The sequence below is a fragment of the Adiantum capillus-veneris genome, chromosome 22 (assembly GCF_014529385.1).
Source record: "Adiantum capillus-veneris isolate H3 chromosome 22, ASM1452938v2, whole genome shotgun sequence".
Taxonomy (NCBI): Eukaryota; Viridiplantae; Streptophyta; class Polypodiopsida; order Polypodiales; family Pteridaceae; genus Adiantum; species Adiantum capillus-veneris.
Genome location: NC_140952.1, coordinates 84089219 through 84110697, shown reverse-complemented (window position 1 = coordinate 84110697; position 21479 = coordinate 84089219).

Below are 21479 nucleotides of genomic sequence, written 5' to 3'. Positions count from 1 at the left end.
CTTTGTATCAACAATTTCTCTTTTTGTGAAAAGATGAAGAGGTTATGGTAATATGAATTTGATTCTATACAGAGAAATTGAGTTATATATATGTAGAGATGATAATTTTTTAGCTATGGAGTAAGGGAGAGATGGAAATGGTGAAGAAGATGAAAGAAGGCATTAAACGTGCGGGTTTTGGTGATGGAGTAGGAGGATGAGTGTGTGAGGATGTGTGGAAGTGTGGAAAAGGTAGAAAGGAACCTAGCTCTAATTGAGTGTGTGAGGTAGGCAGATTGAGGTCCACAAAAAATCCATAAACAATACGCAAATGAAGTCAACAAATTCTAAGAAAATTTGATCGCATTTTTGGAATCATGTGTCAACTTTTTCATGTTGAATACTTCTTCAGAATTGTGCCTCCTTCATTTGGCCCTATACCACCAGTACCAGGTCCTGGAGGTGGAGATGGTGGTGGGGCATCATCATCATCATTCGTATGCCTTGATCATCCTCCTCCTTATCAGCTTCATCTTCCTTGTCTTCTTCTTCCTCATCCGAAGAAGTCTGCTGCTCAATATAATCTAATATAGCTTGATTCATCAGAGCAGTGTTATATTCAGTCACCTTGTCCTGCAAATCACTCTGCATACTTTCCATCAAGGACTTCAAATTCTCTAAATCGAAAACGGCATTGCCTGTTGGATTTAGAATTTTAGCTAAGCTGCTATAGATGTATCTTTCAGTCAGCGAGGCCTTCAGAGCTGTATGGCGAAGGAACGGGTTTTTGAATTTCACTCGCTTCATTTTGAGCATTGTTTCAGCCCGTTCTGCAGCTCTCAAGGCTTCATTTCCTTGATTCTTGATGATCATTATCTCAGATTCAGCCTTAGCTAGCTTCTTGCTTAACAACTCATTAACCCTTTCTGAATGAGCTTCCAGTACCTTGTGTTGTATGTTCTGCTCTTCCCGGGCTTTCTGGAGCTTTTCAATCTGATCTTCTGCCTCCTTCAAGTCATCTTTAAGCTTTTTCACTTCATCTTCTGATCCAGCAGCCTCCATCAGTTGTCCCATACAACTGACAATGGTATTCCAAGAAGACTGTATGAGGACTGAACATCTGTCTTTAACTATGGTTGGATCAAAATCAGTAGGCTCATATATTGTCACTGGAGCCATGTAGGGTAAAGTTGCATAATCAGCTTTGCGTAGCAGAAGATGCCCTTTCAATTGATGAGTCTGCATTTGCTGCAACTTGTCCTGTTTTACAAGTTGCAGAATGCGTTCAGTATTTGGAGTAGGAACTCCGCCAGGCAGAGTCAAAAAAGCTGGACCTTTGCCTTTGTCCATTGGTTGGTCTGCTATCTTCTCAGAAGTGGATGGCTTGGCCTGATCTTTTCGAGAACCAGTAGCAATTGCGCTTTGTGTTACTGACTAGCTAGGCACAGTCTTCTGAGTAGATTGCTGCTCTTTCTGGCTCACTACAACTTTCTCAGTATTCACTGTCTTGACCTGATTTTCTATCTGCCTCAAAAACTCACTGCTCTTTGTCAGTGTAATCTTTGACTTCTTTGAACTGCCAGCCTGTTCTGCAGTTGCTTTTCTTTTCAAGTCTGTTGAAGTAGTCTGATTGTCCGTTGCTTCGTCGTCTGAGAACAGCTCAATGTTCTTAGGCTCAGAAATTGGCTTCTCACTCCAAGCCTTCTTTACCTGCTCATGAGCATCTGCAGCAGCAATGGCCCAATACAGGAATTGCCAAACATACCAATCTTTAAAAACATTTTGAGGTTTTAGCTTGGAAGTTTGCTAGAGTACATTGTGAGATAGAATTTGACAAAGGTTAATAGGAATCTTTGGATCCAATGTCTTGGCCAATAGCATAGCAAAAAGTTTTTCGGATACATACGTTGGGTTGTTTTTAAGGCTTACTACTTCGGCTACAAACCTGTAAGCAGTGCAAGCTTCCAGTCCCTACTGAAACTCCTTGACCACTTGCCTTTCGCTTACGTTTAGCTGCTTCATCCTCCTTCAGAGCTACACTTATCTGTTGTGGAGTTGCCACAGATGGTTTGGGCTCGTTGGGCATTCTGAATGCAAAAGCTATGGTCTCTGATGTCACCAACACCTTTCTACCATTTACCATGGCACTGCCATCTTCAGCGTCGAAAGAGTCAAGAACTTTCTTGATGATGTTTGTGTCAAAAGAAATTCTTGTAGCTTGCAACACAACTCGGAGATCCCATAGTTGTAGCAGAGTCATTGCTTGGTCAGTGAATACATAACGCTGGATTTTACTGTACGGTATGATAGGAAGGCTTGCCTTTGCAGCAGCAACTATGGCCTGGGTTTCCTCAAGAGACTCCTGTATCTTCTCTGAACGTTTCCTTCTACCCATACACTGTGAAGACGATGACGATGAAACAGGCGAAGGAGAAGAAGCCTTACTTGTCGTGTCGAAGCCGTACCCTGGTGTCGCTGGCAAGGCTAGCTGACAGTTAACTGTCTCTTCACAGGTCAAGGTTTGCGATTGTAGCGAAGAAACCTCAGAGCTTGGAGATGGCGAATGGTTAATAGGAGGAAAGCGTCGCGTAGGGGATTTATGAGAAAAAATGCTAACTCTCCTGACTATTATATGTGTTCGCGCCATAAAAGCTCCACCACTCGTCGGCCCTAGACTTGTGTGCATTGCTGCTGTCGTGGCAGACATGCATTGGACAAGACTGTGACCCATCCTTGAAATAATTACTACTGGCGTGCTATCTGACCGTTGGGCGCTTAAAAAATTGAAAATTGTGCCTCCACTGATACTGGACTGATTTCCAGTCTGGCTCGACCATACTGGTACTAATTCTAAGGTCAGCCTGATCTGGTTCTTCTGATACTGGTCTAAAATTGGAACTGGTTGCACATGAAAAAGTCCAAAATGTTTGATTCTGGTATCTCTAGATCAGCAAGTTCCAGTTCCTTAGTACCTTTTTCTTGCCCAGTTTCTCTGGCCTCTGAATAATAAAGCTTGATCTTTGCCCCATTATATACTCCTGAAAACAGTAATCCAGATAAATCTTTCAGTCTGACTGTGCCATTGAAGAAGACCCGGTCTACCTCAAATAGTCCTGCCCAGGCAATCTTCAGGTTTGTCTTCTTTAGACCCAGTGTAGACTGATATAGAAACACCAAATCTCCTTTCTGAAATTCCTGAACTTTAATTCGGCGAACATGCCAGTTCTTCCTTCGTTGTTGAACAATTTCTTGTTCCAACATAGCCCATTGCCTGAGTTCATCTAATTGCATCAATTCATCTAGCCGTTTTTTAAGATTATGGTTGAAATCTAAGCCATACTTCATAGCCATTCTCAGACTTGGGATTACAAACTCCATAGGAATCACAGCTTCAATGCCATACACCATTCTGAATGGTGTCATTCCAGTAGTTACCTTATAAGCTGTCCTATAAGCCAATAGAGCAGTCTGAAGTTTCAAATCCCACTAGTCTGGTTTCTTTTGCACCACCTTAGTGAGAATAGTCTTTATTGTCTTGTTGCTACTTTCAGCCTGTCCATTGCATCTGGGATAGTAAGGAGTAGATTTTCGATGCTTGACTGAAAGCATATCCAATAGGATTTCCATAGTGTCATTGATAAAATGGGTTCCTTGGTCGGTCACAATCTCTACTAGACATCCATATAGGCAGACAATATTCTCAAACAGAAACCATGCAGTTGACTTGGCTGTGTTGTCAGGAAGAGCTTTAGCTTCAACCCACTTGGTTACATAACAAGCAGCCAGTACTATGTACTTGTTCTTCCTGGGGGTAACCTTTTTAAAAGGTCCCATAAAATCTAGTCCCCATTTCATGAACACTCCCAGTGGTTGTACTGGCATCAAGGGAGACATATCTGCAGCTGTTGGTCGACCCATTCTTTGGCATATGTCACAAGTTTTACAAAAACTTATGACATCAGTAATCAGTGTTTGTCACCACAGACCAGCTTGCAGAATCTTCTTGTAGGTTACTTCCTTGGAAAAGTGTCCACGAGATTCACCATTGTGCGCTTCTGAAATTACTTGCATTCTTCCTTCCATAGGGACACATCGTCGGAGTATACCATCAACACCCAGTCGATACAGTAATCCTCCTATGATAGTAAATTTCGGGCTTTTTATGATCAGAGCTTTCTTCTGATTCTGCTTCCAATCCTCTGAGAAGGCACCTTGGGAAAGAAATTGATAAATATCATACCATTCAGGATTGTTAGCGGGTACGCCGAGACGGACGATGGAGCACAGCGAGAACACAGACCAACAAACTGTCAATCCGAGGACATAGCTGACCCGACTAGGACATGGAGGAAATCTCTGGGTTGTCAACCCTGAGCTAGACACGAACAACACTCTACAGTCACTGATCCTACCACAACACTACCATAAAGCAAAGAAACAGACAACGCATCCTACGAAACACTACAAGCTTGAAACAGTCTCAAATCATATCGGAATGACTCAAAATCGGAGGGCAAGACTCACAAGGACATATCCTATATGGCCAAACACCTAAACCCTGAAAACCATAACTGTAAGACCTCTAATCGCTGTCGTGATAGACTCAAAACAGCAATTTCCAAAGTGTCCGGAACTGATCTACAAAGACATCAACACGAAGAGCTTCTCGCCATGATTCTAACGACTACTTGATCATTCAAATCGGATATCGTTTGAGGTACTTACGACCAAATATAACTCATAGCAGGCGGGCTCGCGATGTGGTCCTCGGCTTGCATTGCTTGCATCGACGGGGAGAGCTCCTCGATGCTAACACGCTCCTACTTTCATATCTGCAATGTGATTAGTGTGCGCGACGGTGTGTGTGCGTGAAGCTCACTACTGTGTGTTGCAAAACCCACGACTGTATATTAATTGAGATAACGTAATGTCCTTTACAAAGCCTTAGGTTTTAGCTTATAAACCAAGCCTTCAAACCTAATGTCCGGCCAAATGACCTGAATTGTCCCTAGGCTTCTACAGAGCTTAATTACGAGAAACTGAGTTGGCTTTACTCATTATACCAGCATCTATGGCCAAAATACAAGTGCCGACTTAAAATGTGAGGTTCCCGTAAACATTACAAAAGTGGCTGTAATGGCTCAGAATAATAATAACGGGATATTCGATGACGTCCATGAAGTCATATCTTCATGTTGCAGCATCCATCTTCATCTTCATTACTTCATCACCATCTTCATGTGGAATCTTTATGGAAACGTTGTTGAAAGGGCGTCCTTTCAACACTCTCCCCCTCCAAACTCTTGTCATCCCCGACAAGACCCTATGTCTTTGCTGGCCTTGACGAGTTCTTGATGTCTTGGTGTTGGTTGAAGTTGTTGTGGCAGCCTCTTCTGCAGTTGGTTGCTTTGCGTGATGTTAAAGCTGCCTTGAAGTTGTAGCTGTAGTGTATCTGAAGCGTGGAACTCTCCCCCTCCGATTGGTTGTTGTATCTTGAATTGCATGAGGTTGTATCTACTTGTTGGTGCAGCAGTTCGTTGTCATTGTAGCTCTACTATGCTTTTCCTGTGGTTGTTATATGGAAGCCGTACCTGTAAGTTGACTTGAAGCTTTGTCAAGCTGTTTTTTGATCCTCCCTTTTGACTTGTCAGTAGATTTGCAATTAGTAGTGTGGGGATATCGTGGTTCTTCTTGTTTTTGTTGTTATAAAAAATAAAAGAGTAAAAGTAAAATGTAGCGTATATACTAAATGAAGGTCTTAGATGCCTGGAGAAGACTAAAGGGAAAAACCCAATGGGAAAAAATGTATTTAGTCATAATTAAATGTGAGGCTATATGTACTTAGGTTCTGATGTTATAGAGTTATGCTGAGTTAAAGTACATATGGCTATATGGCTACTAGTATGGGCTTGATATACATGGATAAGTGTTAGTATCTTGAAGTCAGAGTCATTGTTGTTGAGCAAAGGCTCATAAAACCTATTTCCACTTGGTCATCGTCATCATTTGTTTGTGTATGTGCATGGGTGGAATAAAAAAGAGTGCCTAATGCATATGACCAATGATGGGACATCTATATGCTTGCACAGAGTTATGCATGTTAAACAAGATGCGGTGCGAGAGAAGAGTATTGATGGGTTCTTCATGGAGTTAGTGTAGCGATCAAAACATATAGCATGAGTGCTTCAAAAGCTTTCACTACTCACAAGAAGGGTTTTCGTTGTCGAGGTTTTTCACTCTTCCTCACTGTGTCAAGTGCGTGAGTGTTTTGTTTTGACTACTCCGCCTTCTCCACCTTATATATTATATGGACTTTGACTCTTATGCTCACCTCTTCCAGCATGAGCGACATGACTTTATGTATGCTCAACTCTCCAGCTTGAGCTTATACCTATTAGCTAGACTCATAGACCACAGAAAAATATTAACTTGAAGCTTGGGTCTGACACTTTGCTCATTTAGTGGCTTAGCTGCCCGACTCTAGACTCTTATGCCATGTAAGTTTAATGGCGACTTGGACTTACCTGATCACGGCCTAAAATCCAATTCCATATGCTTTTGATGTTTAGGCCTTTCTCGTTAGTTTCTGTTTGAGATGCCATGTTGTCCAATACATTGGCATATATCTGCTCTTCATTCCTTGGTAGCAAATTGTGGTTGCTTGATGAGACAGGTATTGATGTTGAAGAAATGGTTGATGAAGTCTTCTTCTTCCAGATATTGTTCTTCAAAACTGTGACCTCCTCATTTACCGTTGCTTTCTTTTTGTTGTTAAGAGGCTGTAAAGGAGTTGTGTATCTTTCTTGTTGTTGAGCCTCAATCGTGGATTTTGGAACCCACATTGTTCTTGGGCCTGGTGTGATGTCCTTTGCCACTTGCCTTGTTTCTTCTTTGACTTGATGGTACCTTGTCTTTAATTTCCAAATATGGCTGTTACTTTTGTAAAAGCCTTGCTCTTGTAGTAATTGACGAGGGGTCCATCGATAGGTTGTAGTACTCTTGGGTGTAGCGAGTGGTTGCTCTTGATTTCTTGAGGTTTCTTGTTGTTCTTGGGTGATTCCTTGATAAGCTACTACCTTAGGTAACCAGATTTGAAAGTTACCCTCATAGAATCCTTGTGCTTCGAGTAACTCGACTGGAATGAATATTTGGACTTGCTTGGAGGTGATCTTCACTTTACTTTGTTGGGTAGTCTGGTAGAATTCTGATTGCATTACCCAGACTTGTCGTATGGTTTGTCCAATGTAAGGCCTTCTCTTTTGCTTTTTGTACATGTCCTTTCTCTTGGTTGAGTTATGTGATTGACGTTGACGGCTTTGTTGATTCTTGACTGAGTAGTTGTCATGGGATGGATATCGCCAGGCTGTTATCTTGGGCTTGTTGACCCAAACATCTGAATTTCCTTTCTTGTAGCCTTGTGCAATAATTGACTCGCTTGATGTGATCCATCCTGTTACCTTTGCTTGTTGAGGTTGTTCCTGTGATTGTATCCAAATTGGATCATTAACTTTAATTTGTGCCTTGGATACTAGCACTTGGTTGACCTGTTTTGACTTCCTTTGGAGACTTTCGGGTGATGGAAACTTCAGTTGATAGACTTTTTGCTTGGGTTTCCATTGTTTTGTTGATGGTTTGGCTTTTGATGTAGAGGCTTTGTCTTGCACTTGCATTGGCTGGGCTAGAGACTGTGGGCTTACTTTAGCTTTGCCTTTTTCAATAGCCAAGAATCTTTGAACTGTTGTAGGCTTGACCTCTGTTGCCACTTGATAGCTTGTCGTGATGACCATTGTTGAAGATTCACGCTCGTTTTCAAAGACTTGTGCCCATGGCTTGGACAAAATCAAGTGTGTTCCCATTTGTCGAGAATCTACCACCAAGAATTTTTCTTTGACATTCTGCGAGTGTAGTTGGAGAGTAGCTTCTACAATCCCCATACTTATAACATCTACTTCAGGTGAGAGATTTACCTTTATCTGAATATCATAAAGCTTTGGCTTACCTAGAAGTAACCACATGCCATATGACATGACATTAGTCGTGGAATTTGTATCAATTTCTGCCATAAAATTCATCTTGACTCCGTCTTGTGCACTTAGCAAAAAGTGGATCTTCTTTGGTACTAGATTGCCTGCGTTCTCTTGAGTGACTTGAGCAATCTTTGGCCTGGACTCCTTGTCGTCTTCTTCTTCATTGTTCACACTTCTGAGTTTATCTGTGTGTTCTAGCTCCTGCTTGACCACCATTTCCTCTGATATGTCTTTTGGAGAGACAAAATCAGCATTTGGTTCCTGTAGAGTCATAGGCTCTTCTTCCTCGACTTCAGTTGTTGAAATGTCACCAATAGTGTCTGAACTTCCTGTCACTTGCTGCACCTCTTCTTTGATTGATTCCAAGTCTTCATATTGCTCGTTTGTAGGCGCTCGACGTGAAGCATCTTCTTTGGATCTTAGCCCTTCTTCTTGCAACTTTTCTTTTTTGACTTGCGGCTCCTCCTTTGTACTATGCATTCGAGTTGGACAGTTTGTAATCAAGTGTGTTATTGCACACTGATCGCAAAGAGCACCTATTTGTATATGACCAGCATTCGGGCTAGCTATCTGGTTTTGTGCTATCCCCATAGCTGATTACCCCGTTTCGAACTCATACTCAGATTCTTCATCTGTCTCACACATAACCCTTAGCATGTAGTAGGGGACTATCTCATACCCATTCTCATTGAAAAATTTTGTTGGTGTGGTCTCATTAACACAGACATCCAAAGTAGCCAATATCTGAGTCCACTCTAGCGGTTCTAACGCCTCTTGTTGGAGCCCCATTGGTCCCACTATTGTAATGAGCCCATTTGTAAAGCATATCAAATTCCATTTTTTATGTCAAAGACGTCTTATCAGTTTGATCCATTCGTCTGGATTATGTAAATATTAGTCAGTTAGTCAAGACTCAGATTTATTCCCACTTTTGTAATCATGAGCAAGAGAACCCCATGTACATTTTTTGAGCTAAGGTGACTAAAGTATAAAAGTCACCTTAGAACCATTTTTTGAATAACATTTGAATTAATCCTGTGTCGTACGAGTCTGAGAGAGAGAGAGAGAGAGAGTGAGTGTGTCTTATCCTCTTCGCTACGTGCTTCTCCCTCACCGGATTCACGACACGACCACACCACCGTGATAGTCTCTCCGAGAGCTACGCGCCCACGCCACGCATTCGCCGTTTCGAGTTGATCGCGATCGATTCTTCCTCGAGTTTGTTTTGCTTGTAAGTAGCACAAACGGTGTCTGTTTTCAATAATCAAGTGCTTCATGGAATGAGAAAGAGATTAGCTACACATAGATACTGATAAACTTAAGGTTTGTCCACTTTTGGATTATGACCTCTTGGTCTATCGCGACAGCATTCGAGATAGCTAGGGTTCAAATCTGGTGAGATTAGACTTATAGGTAAGTATGTCCTAGTGAGAGGATGGTGCCTAGTAAGTTTGATGCGATTCTGAGTTCATTGGACGTGTAAACTGTGTTGTGAGAGTTAAGGGATAGGGTGGGTTGCATTCTACCAGGGTTAGTGATTGATGCATCATAAAAGTGCGTATGTGTAGATTGGTCTCAGCCTGACAAGCTAACGAGATTGCCTACGTGCACCTACGGGTTAGTCGTGTCATCGGATGATAAGTATGTTGTCTATGTCGTGCTCGTGAGTATGAACAGGGGAGTAGTTAAGTCCTAAAACATTGGCGCCGTTGCCGGGGACACAAGACCTTAAGTAGGGAGATCTACGTCACTCGTGTGATGGTTAGCTTACTTTAGTTTTGACTAGAGAGAGCTTAAACTTTTAGAACAAGATCCACGATAGAGTATCTTGAGGTCTAGTGGATAGCCAGGAAGCTTGTGTCTTGCCGAGGGTCTGCGACTAGTTAGATTTAGTTAAATAGGATAATGAGGAGTTATGGTTTTTGGTTTTTGGTTTTGAGTGCTTGTTATACTTGTGAAGAAATAGAGTAGAAAAACGATGTAAAACCACAAAAAACAAACAAAAAGAAGAAACAATAAGGCTGTTTGCTTGCCTTGAAAGCAAAACCCACCTCATATACCCTTGAAAGGGGTGAAAAGAGTCGACATTGAAATTTATGATTCAACACTCGAGAAAACATAAAAACTGTGACCAAAACCAACAAAAGAAAAAAAAAATTGTCATAAGGAAACAGTAAGTGAACCTAAAAGAGGCCAAGATGAGATATAACCATTAGCCAAGGGTAAACTGACTGTGTCATGAGGTATGACTGATGTGCACAAGTTTAAGATGCAGTGTCATCAAATTTGCATCACTTCAAGTGCAATGGAGTTGTGAATTGTCAGAGAAAAGTGAAATTTTTGAAGTGCTTGAGTTTGAGGTCAAAATAAGTCCAAACTTCACAAAACTTGGGGGATAGACTTGTATGGGCACAGGGAACAAGACTATGCAAAAATAGACAAAAAATTTTGAGTCCCTATTGCTCACTGCCTAGTCTATCGCTATAGACTGGTGAAGGTGGTGTTTGTCTAGCAACAAGCAAAAAACCCTTACACCACAAGCTTAACACATCAATACAAGGGTACTCACAAAAATTGAGTGAATTTGAACACCAATTTTGACCCCAAAACTTCAAAACTTGTGTTTGGAGTCTGGATTCAGAGACAAGGGCAAGAAGTCTTTGACCAGATGTCCAAACAGTGCCAAAATTGGTCAATGCACTACACAAGGGGAGACTAAACTAACTGTGGGGAAAACTTTGGAAAAAAAGCTGAAAATGAAGAAAGATCTCAGTCTATCGCGATAGACCAAGGAACTTTCTGCTGGGGAACTTTTCTTTCAAATTTTTCCTAGGGAGAGCTTTATCAGGGCCTAAATAGCAGACACACCAAAATTCAAGGCATTTAGATCACTAAAGGTCAATCTGAGGGTCAGATAGAGAATCAAGCTCTGACTGAAATACTAAAAGGGGACCAAAACCCAACCCAAGTGTCCAAACTTCACAAAACTTAAGGAATAGGCTATAGAGGGTAACTGGAACCCAAGGGTAAAGTCACAATTTTGAACTGACTTGTGCTGAGCAAATTGTCAGTCTATCGCGATAGACTAAGGAAGTAGTGAGTCAGACATTTTTTGCATTTTGTGACTATACTGCTAGAACATACTCTCTATATAGATCCCAGCCATCATTTCATCATCGAAATTGGACCACCAGAAGACTGACTAAGTGGTTGCTGTATATACTTGAAAGATTTTTTGGTAATTCAGGGAAAACACTTGTGAACAGACTAACCATCCTTGTGTAGATCCCAGAAGGAGGTCATCACAAAGCTATACAGGAAGAAGGAGTCCAGGTAAGCTTTAAGTTTGCAACAAAACTTTCATTCTTATGTATTTGAGGTCAGGAGCCTTTGTTAAGTCGGGAGCTAAAAGTGTCAAAAGTCAAGTTAGCACCACGTCCACAGAAGAGAGTGTAACTCAGACGAGACTAGACCCATTGGCACCAATCATTGAAGAGGGAAGTGATACTGACACTTCGTCAGAAAATTCCTTCTTCATGATGGGGAGTCAACAGCCAGTAGGTTTCAACAGTGAAGGACCAATGCCAAGGGGGAGCACCTCCCTACATCCTTTAAATGAAACCAAGTTCACTATAATATTCTTGGAAGGAACTAACTCGAGGGGAGCCCTAGTCTATTCTGACTATCGGGGACGCAAGTGTATCTATATTGAAGAAAGACCGGCTCAGAGACTAGAGATAATTCGAATCTACGATGATGGAGACAGATTCAGAGACAAAAAGGGAAACCACTATATGATAGTAAGTAACCCTAAGGATTACAACAGATATGAGAATAACGTGGCCAAAGGGAAAATGGTTTCAGAAACCCAAGAACCGCCTCCTAACATTGATCGACCTGGAGCGCTTTTTATGTATGATAAGAAAACAACCAGAGTCCCAACCTATAATGAGAATGTAGGGATTTACAAGCATGAAAGCGAAGGAATAGTCTCTTACTTTCAATGCAAGGAACCCTACCCAAATGAATTAAGCAAAGACAAGGTTCTTTACTTATTTTCTTATGAAATTGCTATGGGGAAGGATATTGTTTTTGTTGACAAATACGGGCAAGAATACAAACGTATTCTCCCAGAAGAGGTTGAAAAGGCAACAGTTCCGGGAGCATCGACCTATGGCCCCGACGAGGTACCAAGAGCCACCTACTCCCCTAGAAAGTCGACTAATCCCTTTTCAGAAGAGTATGATGCTACCTCACATTCTACCCGACCACCGACAACCAACTACCAGGACCAACCAGCTACTCAGCCATCACTGCAAGCATGGCTTCGATAGAGTGCTACATTAGAACAAGACCGAACCCGAGAGGGTTATCAAACCACACGAGGGTTAAGGTATTTACAACAACCACCACTCTATGCACAGTATCAAGGAGAGAGTAAGCCAAAGACTCAGGGGTCAACTGAGCTTGAAAGAACACCCCGAGAACGAGTTCGAAGAGATGAACCATCTCTCCCGAGAGCTGTTAGAAATTATGGATTAGGAGAACCATTGGGAGAAGAACATGGCCACTACAGAAGACCAGAGGAGGTATATCAACTAGGACGGGGAGATCCCATGATGATATTTGGAAACCATCGTAGAATTAGACCTTCTCAAGTGCAAAAATGGATAAACAAGAAATATACGGGAAGCAAGGATCCAAGAGATCATGTAGCAGCCTTTGTGCGTGTAATTAGAGCTGAAGAGGATTCGGTTTAACCTTAGAGGATGATGCGGCTACATGGTTTGACTCGGTGGAGCGAAGAGACTTTGAGTCTATGGAGGAAGTGTTTGACGAGTTTATCGAGGAATTCTCACAAAGGCGGATAGCTCATAATACCGTCTCGCAAATCCATAAATTCAAACATAAAGATGGACAGTCCATGTGAAAGGCCGCCCTCCGATTAAAAAGATATGTTAAGTTCTGTCCTGTGGAAGAACTGCCAACTCAGTCCAGACTTATGCTTATATTTATACAAGGACTAAGGAATTCACATCTTCAAAAGGACTTACATATGAAAAGGAGCACTACGTTGAATGATTTGACCAAGGAAGCGCTATACCTTGTGGACAATTGTGCGGTCTACAAAGAGGGTGAGTTCAAGGATCTTGACGATGATTCTTCCTCACAACAAAGCGGGAGCAAGTCTGCTAAGACAACACTGAAGGGGGAAGTAGTGGTAAGCCAAGAGCAGCTTGTAGAGGAAGTGCTTAAAAAGATTAACTTGTATTCCAAACCACAAGCTAAACAACCAAAATGGTGTGCGATTGAACAAAAATGGAAAAACCATGGAACGGAGGAGTGTTATTATAACAAGGGATATGTGAGAGAACGACCATATGCTCCACAAGCTCAGGCGACATCTCCTCAAGTCCAACCAATGCCTAGATATCAGACTGGCAACCTACCAGGACCTGTAGGTGCAAAAAGACCACAACCAGTGTTGGGACAACAACCACCCCTACGAGGATTACGACCAGTCGGCATAAGATACACACCCACAGTAACTGAGTCGGACGAGAAAGCTTTGGTACCTATGCATGCATACTACGACGAGCCCAATGGATATGCGGCAAACTCTGTCTATTATCCACAAGACGAACCCTCTACACCAGAACCATGGAGCATGATAGGAAATACAGGACCACCAACTGCTGCACAGGCAGCGGGAGAAGGACGATATAGCCTGGATGAAAGAACACTGTTGTTCATAGCCAACAGAGGCACGAGTGGGCAAAGAATTGCGCACCAACAAAGAGGAGCTCCGGGAGCACCTGAACAGCCTAAAGGACCATGCTACAAGTGTGGAGGAGACCATTGGCTGAGGGATTGCCCTCATGACGAAATCATTAGGGTCAACGCATATTGCACGGAGTGTGGAATTACTCACTTGATCCCTGATTGCCCTAAAAACCCGAGCAAAGGAGCAAAAACTACCTTGAATATGCTGGGAGCGCTACCGTCTAGTGGAGGGTCAGAAAACGAAACTCCGATTCCTGTTAAGGTCTTGACGAGAGCCCAAGCAAGGAAAAATGACAATCAGCCCAAGAGTAACGATGAAAATCAAGAAGAAATCAAGACTGACAAGTCTAGTGTCAGTCGTGATAATCCTTGGAAAGAACGAAGAGCGAAAATGAAAGCTAGACGTGAGCGAAAACAAAAAGATGTAGAAGCTGAGCTAACGATAGCTCGAGAACAACTTAAACAGCAAAGAGAGTCCGACTCTCTAAAATCAACGGAAGGACCAAAGAGTGCAAGCTCAGGAGGGTCAGTATTGGTAGATAAGATCAATGAACCCTTAGATGAAATCTTGCAAGCATATGAAGCAAGATTGAAGAACAGACAGACCCTAGAGCAAAGGTGGATGGCATATCCATATCCAGAGATAGAAAAACAGAGACTAGAGATGTGCAAACAGCTGATTGAAACTGCACAAGCTTTACTGGAGCCTCCACCTATGGAAGCGGGAGATAGAGTAATCAAACCACCAAACCATGAAACACCTCACAAAACCGAACAAAGGATACCCGACAAGATAGAAAACATTAAATCCTTGCCGGACGTAGAGGATGCAAAAGACGTACCTAATAGCACTGATGAATCACTGAAATATTTTCCACCATATTCGCCTATTGTGGAAGAAAATTGGTCTGAAGAGCTATGGGAAACGGTGCGAAAAGCTCAAGAAAAATATGAGACAAAAACAATCGAGTCAGGGCCTTTCTCGGAGTTGAACTTGAATAAGACTCCATGGGATTTGGACGTTAAATCATTTCAAGGGGATAATGGTTCAGTTGCATCCGAAGATAGCATACCACAATCTCTCAGAACTTTGCCATCATATATGGGGGACTATGAGGCAAGATCAGAAATTCGAAGAGTACCTTCTCAGAGAATAGGCGGTTCAAATCAATTGGACACTAAAATCCTGACAGACTTGTTGACCACTCCGGTCAAGTGTACAATCACATTGGCAGATTTGTTAAAAATTAGGCCAAGCATGTGGACGGAAGTGGGAAAATGTCTTGAAAAATTTGGCATAAGGACGCCTCTTAAGTTCTTCGAAACCGAGCTTAATGACACAGAACCGAAGAAAGTCAACACTAGACCAGTGCCACTCAACAAGGTAGGAGAGTATTGTGAGGGTGAAGACGGCAACACGACCCTACCAGTTGATTATAATGGCATAGAAACTAAGGCAATACTTGATAGTGGAGCTGGCATTGCCATTGCGACCAAATTGCTATGGGAAAAATGGGGAAAACCAGCAATACGAACAACTAGAATGAAATTGCAACTGGTGGATGGGCACATAGAAAGGCCTATAGGATTGCTTGAGGCAATCGTGGTATCTTCCTGTGGCATAGAGTATGAACACACCTTTGCCATAGTATATTTCGGCAAGAAGAACAACTATGAAATTATCCTTGGTAGGCCGTTCATGAGGCAACTCAAAATGGTGTAGGACTGGGGGTATGATTATTTGTATCTAAGACATGCTGAAACTACTACACGCGTAAACATGAAAAATCATAGCTACCATGATGTCACGAGAACCCCAGTGGAAGAATTTGACTCAACCACCATTAGTGGATCAGAAGTCCCAGCGTGGCTTTGTAAGAAAAAAGAGATATGGATGTGCGGGGCATCTCAATGTAGTGAATTTGACCACGATGAAAGGACACTAGAGAGGGTCTTGGAAGACGATGCCTATATATGAGAGCCTTTTCCTAAAGAGAAGCTCGAACCCCTAGAATGGTCTCAAATTTTAGCTACATTGGATGTATGCGTCAATGAAGTCACTCCCACCAAATTTTGTGATGAGAATGGCTACGATATCATACCATACTACATGTTGAGCAAAATTGTGGAGGAGGACGAGGACGAGGTAGATACTGAGAATACGAGGATCCATAAAACAGAAACGAAACTTGAGATTAAGATAGTGGGCTATGTGGACATCCCCACTAAAGAAATCAAGCAGGAAGGAGAAGAATTTTATGATTCTTCTGATCAAAGTTAAAACAAGGATAACGCGGATGACGAGAAGTCGGAAAATACAGAGGGAGACGACAATCAAGATCAAGACAATGACGTCTTCTACAATTTCCCAAACCAAAATGAGAGACGTCAAAAAAGATACAAGAGTAAACGACACCACATTAGTACACCAACCAGGTTGAGACCCATGCCGGAGTTTGAGGGTAAGACACATTTCCTTATGAAGATTCATGCTGTTGATTGTGCTAAGGATAAAGTGTTAGGAAGATTTCTTAAGGTTGCTAAAGACTCAGGATTTAAGTCCAGACTGTTGAAACCTAAGAAAACCAGCAAACCAAAAAAAAGAGTTCCAATAGAAAAACTGAATGTCTATGGTAGTCCAATTATGACAAAAATTGAACGGAAAACGAGATACAATGAGTGGAAACAAAAAATTAAAAATGTATGGACAACTGAAATGGAAAGTAGCGATGGAACGAACGCTAGTGATGGGAGTAAAAAGATAGATGTACCTCCTCACTATTGTAAGTACACCATTCAGGAAAGAAGATTGGTGGTTCAGCAATCAATGAGGGAGCCTAAATCAAACGAGTCCTACGACGGGCCAGAGAACGCCAAGAAAATAGACTTAGCAGAGCCAGGAGAAAATCCTCGACCTGCTTACATTGCCACAGATCTAGGTCGAGAAGAGGAGGACTTACTGATCAAAACACTTAAGGAATTTCGAGATGTATTTGCCTGGTCGTACAGAGATTTGAAGGGAGTGGATCCTAACATTTGTGAACAATCAATCCCTCTGAAGTCTGATGCAAAGCCAAGCAAACAACGTCCATACACGTACAATGAGACATTCGCCAAAAGGATAAAAGAGGAGATAGACAAACTTATGGAGGCTGAATTTATTTATGAGATAGAACACACGGACTGGGTGTCCCCGATAGTGGTGGTACCTAAGAAAAACGGAAAATTACGAGTGCGTGTAAATGTCAAGAAGGTAAACGCAGCAACTATAAGAGACAACTACCCTCTACCTATCACTGAACACGTCCTGGAACAAGTGGCTGGCAAGCAAGCCTATAGCTTTATGGATGATTCTCTGGTTATAACCAATTGGGGGTCAAACTAGAAGATCAATACAAAACAGCATTTGCAATAGAATGGGGCATATATGCGTTTAGGGTAATGCCATTTGGCTTGACCAATGCTCCAGCCACATGTTAGAGATTAATGACACACGCTTTTAAAGAATACTTGCGAAAATTCTTGGATATTTACATGGACGACTTGTGTGTCTATTCGCTATTGAGAGAAGACCATATAGATCATCTGAGAAAGGTATTCGAAAAATGCAGAACGTATAAGATTTGCCTCAACCCAGAAAAATGTGTATTCATGGTACGACAAGGTAAAATCTTAGGCCACATAGTGTTGGCTAATGGAATTACCACTGATGAAGACAAGGTGAAGGTGATCATAGAATTGCCAAGACCAAACACTGTACGAGAGGTATAATCATTTATGGGACATTGTGGATACTATCGACGTTTTATCTACATGTACGCTGTAATAGCAAAACCCTTGTATAGTCTAATCACGCTCTTCATTTGGACAAATGAATGTGAGGAGTCATTCCAGAAATTAAAAGATGCATTGGTATCTGCACCAATTCTAAAAGCACCAGATTGGTCAAAGATCTTCCATGTACATGTAGATGCTTTGGCATTTGCAATAGGCTGTATACTAGCACAACCAGATGAGGGAAAGACGGATTTTCCAATCAATTATGCTAGTAGACAACTCAACAGTGCAGAAAAGAATTATACTACCACTGAAAGAGAAGGATTGGGTATGATATATGCCGTAAAGAAATTTCGGCATTACTTACTCGCGAACAAATTCACATTCTTTGTGGATCATCAGGCACTCTTATACTTCGTAAACAAACCTTGCAACACGGGACGAATTGTAAGATGGTTCATTGTGTTGCTGGAGTTTGATTTTACAGTAGTGGTTAAGAAAGGAAAAACTCATCAAAGAGCAGACCACCTTTCTCGATTACTACATGGCGAAAAAGCTACCGGAGTAGATGATGATCTCCTAGACGCATACCTGTTTAATATAGAGATGGTACCAAAATGGTCAGAGCAAATTATTCCGTTGCTGACATATGGAATGAATCTTGACGACAAACACACGGTGGAAGACATTAGACAAGCACGAAATTACACAATGCTTGCGGGAAGAATGTACCATCATGGAAACGATGGGATTCTAAGATTGTGTATAGGCCCAGAGGAGTACGAAGCGTATCTAGAGGAGGCCCACACACAAACAGGGGGATTCCATAGAGGAAATCAAATGATGTATGCACAATTAAGAAGACTTGGAGTGTATTGGTCAGGAATGGCAGGCGATGTAGCCAATTACATCAAGACATGCGACTTTTGCACATCCAATACCACTGTGGATTATGCCACATTATACCAAGTGACAGTAGCACCCTCATGGAGTCATGCTATTGTGGATTATTTGACTAATAACGAGCTGCCAGGAGATTGGTCTAAAGCCAGACAAAAGGCTTTACAAATCGAAGCGAATAGGTATACCATCATTAGTGACCAATTGTATAAAAGAGGAACTGATGACTAGCTGAGGTTAGTTCCTCATGAAAATGACTACTTTCCATTATTGGAACAGGCTCATGCAGACATAGCAGGTGGTCATTTTTCACCAGAGAGAACCGTAAAAATCATTATGGTTGCAGGGATTTGGTGGCCGACCATGATTCAAGACGCAGCAGAATTCGTGAAAAGGTGTGATGAATGTCAACGCACTAAGGTACCATTTAAAAGAGACGAAATGCCTTTAAGACCAATGATGAGTGCTCGAGCATTCGCTAAATGGGGATTGGACTTTGTTGGTCCTATCACTCCACCAGTGTATCGTTCACAAGCACAATATATCATAGTGGCCACGGACTACATGACCAAATGGGTGGAAGCAAAAGCCACAACGAAAGCAGACGCTAGAACCACGGCACAATTCTTATATGAATATGTGTTTACACATTATGGCCTTCCAATCGAGCTGGTAAGTGATAGAGGGACACACTTTGTAAATGAAGTTATCCAACATCTCTTAAATGAGTTTATGGTAATTCATCGCAAATCTGCACCCTATCATCCACAAGCCAATGGCCAAGCGGAAGCAACCAACAAAGTATTGTGCACGGTTCTCACGAAACTGGTTAGTGAAACAAGAACAGATTGGGATCAGATGCTCTATTCGGCATTGTGGGCTTATCGAGTTGCATATAAAACAACACTCAATGCTACACCATTTAATATGGTATATGGGTTAAATGCAATATTTCCTATTGACTTTTTGATCCCCACACTAAGGGTAGCAAAACAGTTGGACTAGACGGTGCATGAACTTTCAGAGCGGTTAGAGGACCTTGAAAAATTAGATGAGTTACGACTCAACGCTGTAGCGGCCATCTATGCAAAAAAAAGACAACATAAATAGTTTTTTGACAAACATGTCAAGAACAAGGACTTTAAAACGGGCGACTATGTCTTAGTATACACCCTTAAACAGCATGCCAAAAAGATAAAGAAAAGGGGCATGGGACCTTATTTAATCCAAGAAATATCGTCCAGCCGAGCAGTAAAACTGTCGACACTAGATGGAAAAGAAATGCCGAACTAGATTAGTGGGTGTTGTTTAAAAAAATATCATCTCCCTTTAACACCGAAAATGTTGTTTCAACTGCATTATGGAAAAACATATAGACACGAACAACAACGAATTCAAGACCAGGCACAACAAGAAGCAAAGGAACGGATTGCTAAACGAAAGCAGTTTCTCAGGACAATAAACATGGTCACCCCAATGATGACTGACGAATATCCTCTTTCAACATCCCAAACAATCAAAGCGGATATACAAAGCGACGAATTAGAAAATACCATGACATACCTTAGGGCTCAGGACGATAGCATCATCAACGACTTGGAAGATACATGGTGTAGTCCTTACATAAAAGCTTATGCAGGCACAAAACAAGTTGAAATCTATGCATTGCTTGACACTGGAGCAAAAATGAATGTCATCAACTTTGAGCTCTTTCAGAAACTTGGACCAATGAAGACGATTCCAGAGACACATAGGTTGAAAGTAGCGTCGGGTGATGAGGTGACCACGATGTGGTCTATTATAATACCAATCACAGTGCAGGCGCACCTGTACACTACAAAATTCCATGTACTGCCACCAAGTAGGTCAGCAACTCCATGTATCTTAACAGTGTCATGGATGAAAGCTAACAGGGTATTCATTGATTTGGATACGAATGAGGCACTGTTCAGAAAGGAAAACTTTTCAGAACCCTTCTTAACATATAACCAATTCATATCAAGGAGGAAACAAAAGTCAATACAACCACAAAAATCTGTCCAACAACAAACAAAGTTTACAAGTCCAGCAACGTCTTATCAAAAATCAACAACCATGCAGGGAACCAGGCAAGTTTGGGTACGGCGTACAGAGCTGACCGAGGCACAATTACATCAAAAGCGGCAATACAAAGTGTGGATAAGGCGCGATGGCCTAATTCCTATAAAAGAGGAGTTTCAAGAACAGACACAACACCGAAAGCCAGCAAATCTACAGAGAAACATAGTCAATCTGTCAAATACGCAACGGACTATATTGGTATGGAGGCCAAACGTGCCAATTCAAAACGAGCCAACAACAAAAGAAGGGCGGACAAAGATGACAATCGTGCAGCTATCTACAACCGTCAAGGTCAAGCAACATCATACAAACAGCACGAGGAAACAAACAGAATCAACAACAAAAACTACAAGGATGTATCAGACACAAATCATCAAGGCAGCAAGAGAGAATGTTCCACCAGATACGACAATAGCGATTTCAAATGAACCACATACGCCAATTCAAAACCAGTGGAAAACAATCAAACAACGGGCGGCGGAGTTACAACTACTACTTGCAAAGAAAATCTACCAGCCAATTCAAGATACCACAGGAAACCTCGATGACAAATGCCAATAAGCGAATCGCTTATACCTTCCTCTTGCACTGCATACATTCTTTCTACATGCATTGACCGTACATGCATATAGGGCTATATTACAAGGCCTGCATTAGCACGAGTTCAAACCCATGCACAACACATACCCTTGACGATACCCTGTCGTCCGAGAGGACTCTGACTAGGAGGGGGGGAGGCATTCCAAATGCGGACTCATCATGTCATATACTAGAGGGCAATGTTTGCGAGCAATTTTTCAACCATTTTTTGCGTTTTATTGTGTGATTTTTGGAAAAAGAATATGCCCTTGTAATTAATCATAATCGGGGACCAAATCATCATTCATGAGCCCCTAGGGATGTGTATAGACT